The sequence below is a fragment of the Pseudophryne corroboree genome, chromosome 7, assembly GCF_028390025.1.
Source record: "Pseudophryne corroboree isolate aPseCor3 chromosome 7, aPseCor3.hap2, whole genome shotgun sequence".
Taxonomy (NCBI): Eukaryota; Metazoa; Chordata; class Amphibia; order Anura; family Myobatrachidae; genus Pseudophryne; species Pseudophryne corroboree.
The window spans coordinates 155,698,038-155,704,037 of NC_086450.1; positions in this window are offsets into that span (position 1 = coordinate 155,698,038).

The window sequence follows — 6,000 nt, forward strand, 5'->3', positions numbered from 1 at the left end:
TGAGTAATTAATACACCTGTGCACCTGCTGAGTTACCTGCAAAACATGCACTGTGTGGAGTCCTGAGGACCGAGTTTGAGAACCTATGAGCTAGGTGAACATCACAGTGACGTCAGAACAACAGATAAGATCTGCATTAACCTTATCTTTAGCAAATATTCAGCTTGCATGCATTAAAGTGAAGATCCATTCCAGTTTTCTCTAACGTCCTAGTGGATGCTGGGGACTCCGAAAGGACCATGGGGAATAGCGGCTCCGCAGGAGACTGGGCACAAAAGTAAAAAGCTTTAGGACTACCTGGTGTGCACTGGCTCCTCCCCCTATGACCCTCCTCCAAGCCTCAGTTAAGATTTTGTGCCCGAACGAGAAGGGTGCAATCTAGGTGGCTCTCCTGAGCTGCTTAGAGTAAAAGTTTAAATAGGTTTTTTTATTTTCAGTGAGACCTGCTGGCAACAGGCTCACTGCATCGAGGGACTAAAAGGAGAAGAAGCGAACTCACCTGCGTGCAGAGTGGATTGGGCTTCTTAGGCTACTGGACATTAGCTCCAGAGGGACGATCACAGGCCCAGCCATGGATGGGTCCCGGAGCCGCACCGCCGTCCCCCTTACAGAGCCAGAAGACTGAAGAGGTCCGGAAAATCGGCGGCAGAAGACGTCCTGTCTTCACTAAGGTAGCGCACAGCACCGCAGCTGTGCGCCATTGCTCTCAGCACTCTTCACACTCCGGTCACTGAGGGTGCAGGGCGCTGGGGGGGAGCGCCCTGAGACGCAATAAAAACACCTTTTTGGCAAAAAAATACATCACATATAGCTCCTGGGCTATATGGATGTATTTAACCCCTGCCTATTTTTACATAAAAAAGCGGGAGAAAGGCCGCCGAAAAAGGGGCGGAGCCTATCTCCTCAGCACACTGGCGCCATTTTTTCCTCACAGCTCCGTTGGAGGAAGGCTCCCTGACTCTCCCCTGCAGTCCTGCACTACAGAAACAGGGTAAAACAAGAGAGGGGGGGCACTAAATTGGCATATAAATATATACAGCAGCTATATTAGGGAAAAACACCTATATAAGGTTATCCCTGTATATATATATAGCGCTCTGGTGTGTGCTGGCAAACTCTCCCTCTGTCTCCCCAAAGGGCTAGTGGGGTCCTGTCCTCTATCAGAGCATTCCCTGTGTGTGTGCTGTGTGTCGGTACGTTGTGTCGACATGTATGAGGAGGAAAATGGTGTGGAGGCGTAGCAATTGCCTGTGTTAGTGATGTCACCCCCTAGGGAGTCGACACCTGACTGGATGGTCTTATGGAAAGAATTACGTGATAGTGTCAGCACTTTACAAAAGACTGTTGACGACATGAGACAGCCGGCAAATCAGTTAATACCTGTACAGGCGTCTCAAACACCGTCAGGGGCTCTAAAGCGCCCGTTACCTCAGGTCGATACAGACACAGACACGGACACTGACTCCAGTGTCGACGGTGAGGAAACAAACGTATTTTCCAGTAGGGCCACACGTTACATGATCACGGCAATGAAGGAGGTTTTGAACATTTCTGATACTACAAGTACCACAAAAAAGGGTATTATGTGGGGTGTGAAAAAACTACCCGTAGTTTTTCCCGAATCAGATGAATTAAATGAGGTGTGTGATGAAGCGTGGGTTTCCCCCGATAAAAAACTGCTAATTTCTAAAAAGTTATTGGCATTATACCCTTTCCCGCAAGAGGTTAGGGCGCGTTGGGAAACACCCCCCTAGCGTAGATAAGGCGCTCACACGCTTATCAAAACAAGTGGCGTTACCGTCCCCTGATACGGCCGCCCTCAAGGAACCAGCTGATAGAAAGCTGGAAAATATCCTTAAAAGTATATACACACATACTGGTATTATACTGCGACCAGCAATCGCCTCAGCCTGGATGTGCAGTGCTGGGGTGGCTTGGTCGGATTCCCTGACTGAAAATATTGATACCCTGGACAGGGACAATATATTATTGACTATAGAGCATTTAAAGGATGCATTTCTATATATGCGAGATGCACAGAGGGATATTTGCACTCTGGCATCAAGAGTAAGTGCGATGTCCATTTCTGCCAGAAGAGGATTATGGACGCGACAGTGGTCAGGGGATGCGGATTCCAAACGGCATATGGAAGTATTGCCGTATAAAGGGGAGGAGTTATTTGGGGTCGGTCTATCGGACCTGGTGGCCACGGCAACGGCTGGAAAATCCACCTTTTTACCCCAAGTCACCTCGCAGCAGAAAAAGATACCGTCTTTTCAGGCTCAGTCCTTTCGTCCCCATAAGGGCAAGCGGGCAAAAGGCCACTCATATCTGCCCCGGGGCAGAGGAAGGGGAAAAAGACTGCAGCAGACAGCCTCTTCCCACGAACAGAAGCCCTCCCCCGCTTCTGCCAAGTCCTCAGCATGACGCTGGGGCCTTACAAGCGGACTCAGACACAGTGGGGGCCCGTCTCAAGAATTTCAGCGCGCAGTGGGCTCACTCGCAAGTGGACCCCTGGATCCTGCAGGTAGTATCTCAGGGGTACAAATTGGAATTCGAGACGTCTCCCCCTCGCCGGTTCCTGAAGTCTGCTTTACCAACGTCTCCCCCCGACAGGGAGGCGGTATTGGAAGCCATTCACAAGCTGTATTCCCAGCAGGTGATAATCAAGGTACCCCTCCTACAACAGGGAAAGGGGTATTATTCCACGCTGTTTGTGGTACCGAAGCCGGACGGCTCGGTGAGACCCATTTTAAATCTGAAATCCTTGAACACTTACATAAAAAGGTTCAAGTTCAAGATGGAGTCACTCAGAGCAGTGATAGCGAACCTGGAAGAAGGGGACTATATGGTGTCTCTGGACATCAAGGATGCTTACCTCCATGTCCCAATTTGCCCTTCTCACCAAGGGTACCTCAGGTTTGTGGTACAGAACTGTCACTATCAGTTTCAGACGCTGCCGTTTGGATTGTCCACGGCACCCCGGGTCTTTACCAAGGTAATGGCCGAAATGATGATTCTTCTTCGAAGAAAAGGCGTCTTAATTATCCCTTACTTGGACGATCTCCTGATAAGGGCAAGGTCCAGAGAACAGTTAGAGGTCGGAGTAGCACTATCTCAAGTAGTACTACGACAGCACGGATGGATTCTAAATATTCCAAAATCGCAGCTGATTCCGACGACACGTCTGCTGTTCCTAGGGATGATTCTGGACACAGTACAGAAAAAGGTGTTTCTCCCGGAGGAGAAGGCCAAGGAGTTATCCGACCTAGTCAGGAACCTCCTAAGACCAGGCCAAGTGTCAGTACATCAATGCACAAGGGTCCTGGGAAAGATGGTGGCTTCTTACGAAGCGATTCCATTCGGCAGATTCCACGCAAGAACTTTTCAGTGGGATCTGCTGGACAAATGGTCCGGATCGCATCTTCAAATGCATCAGCGGATAACCCTGTCTCCAAGGACAAGGGTGTCTCTCCTGTGGTGGTTACAGAGGGCTCATCTCCTAGAGGGCCGCAGATTCGGCATTCAGGATTGGGTCCTGGTGACCACGGATGCCAGCCTGAGAGGCTGGGGAGCAGTCACACAGGGAAGAAATTTCCAGGGCTTGTGGTCAAGCATGGAAACGTCACTTCACATAAATATCCAGGAACTAAGGGCCATTTACAATGCCCTAAGTCAGGCAAGACCTCTGCTTCAGGGTCAACCGGTGTTGATCCAGTCGGACAACATCACGGCAGTCGCCCACGTAAACAGACAGGGCGGCACAAGAAGCAGGAGGGCAATGATGGAAGTGGCAAGGATTCTTCGCTGGGCGGAGAATCATGTGATAGCACTGTCAGCAGTGTTCATTCCGGGAGTGGACAACTGGGAAGCAGACTTCCTCAGCAGACACGATCTTCACCCGGGGGAGTGGGGACTTCACCCAGAAGTCTTCCACATGATTGTGAACCGTTGGGAAAAACCAAAGGTGGACATGATGGCGTCCCGCCTCAACAAAAAACTGGACAGATATTGCGCCAGGTCAAGGGACCCTCAGGCAATAGCTGTGGACGCTCTGGTAACACCGTGGGTGTACCAGTCAGTGTATGTGTTCCCTCCTCTTCCTCTCATACCAAAAGTACTGAGAATCATAAGAAGGAGAGGAGTAAAGACTATACTCGTGGCTCCGGATTGGCCAAGAAGGACTTGGTACCCGGAAATTCAAGAGATGCTCACGGAAGACCCGTGGCCTCTACCTCTAAGAAAGGACCTGCTCCAGCAGGGACCATGTCTGTTCCAAGACTTACCGCGGCTGCGTTTGACGGCATGGCGGTTGAACGCCGGATCCTGAAGGAAAAAGGCATTCCGGATGAAGTCATCCCTACCCTGATCAAAGCCAGGAAGGATGTAACCGTACAACATTATCACCGTATTTGGCGTAAATATGTGGTGCGAGGCCAGGAAGGCCCATACAGAGGAATTTCAACTGGGTCATTTCCTGCATTTCCTGCAAATAGGACTGTCTATGGGCCTCAAATTGGGGTCCATTAAGGTTCAAATTTCGGCCCTGTCAATATTCTTCCAAAAAGAACTGGCTTCTGTTCCTGAAGTTCAGACGTTTGTCAAGGGAGTACTGCATATACAGCCTCCTTTTGTGCCTCCAGTGGCACCTTGGCATCTCAATGTAGTTTTGGGATTCCTAAAATCACATTGGTTTGAACCACTCACCACTGTGGACTTAAAATATCTCACATGGAAAGTGGTAATGCTGTTAGCCCTGGCTTCAGCCAGGCGTGTCTCAGAATTGGCGGCTTTATCCTATAAAAGCCCTTACCTAATTTTTCATACGGACAGGGCAGAATTGAGGACTCGTCCTCAATTTCTCCCTAAGGTGGTTTCAGCTTTTCACTTAAACCAGCCTATTGTGGTGCCTGCGGCTACTAGGGACTTGGAGGATTCCAAGTTGCTAGACGTAGTCAGGGCCCTGAAAATATATGTTTCCAGGACGGCTGGAGTCAGAAAATCTGATTCGCTGTTTATCCTGTATGCACCCAACAAGCTGGGTGCTCCTGCTTCTAAGCAGACGATTGCTCGTTGGATTTGTAGTACAATTCAGCTTGCACATTCTGTGGCAGGCCTGCCACAGCCAAAATCTGTAAAAGCCCATTCCACACGGAAAGTGGGCTCATCTTGGGCGGCTGCCCGAGGGGTCTCGGCTTTACAACTTTGCCGAGCAGCTACTTGGTCAGGGGCAAACACGTTTGCTAAATTCTACAAATTTGATACCCTGGCTGAGGAGGACCTGGAGTTCTCTCATTCGGTGCTGCAGAGTCATCCGCACTCTCCCGCCCGTTTGGGAGCTTTGGTATAATCCCCATGGTCCTTTCGGAGTCCCCAGCATCCACTAGGACGTTAGAGAAAATAAGAATTTACTTACCGATAATTCTATTTCTCATAGTCCGTAGTGGATGCTGGGCGCCCATCCCAAGTGCGGATTGTCTGCATTACTTGTACATAGTTATTGTTACAAAAATCGGGTTATTGTTGTTGTGAGCCATCTTTTCAGAGGCTCCGCTGTTATCATGCTGTTAACTGGGTTCAGATCACAGGTTGTACGGTGTGATTGGTGTGGCTGGTATGAGTCTTACCCGGGATTCAAAATCCTTCCTTATTGTGTACGCTCGTCCGGGCACAGTATCCTAACTGAGGCTTGGAGGAGGGTCATAGGGGGAGGAGCCAGTGCACACCAGGTAGTCCTAAAGCTTTTTACTTTTGTGCCCAGTCTCCTGCGGAGCCGCTATTCCCCATGGTCCTTTCGGAGTCCCCAGCATCCACTACGGACTATGAGAAATAGAATTATCGGTAAGTAAATTCTTATTATTCTCCGTACACTAAGCAGTGGATGTGTAAAAGCTACTGACAAATGCAGTGGTAAAATCAGATTGTTTCACAGCTTTACACATTGCCAGGGGTGTCTGCATGTGGTTGCAGAAGAAGCTGCATTTACAGTAAGTTTGGTCT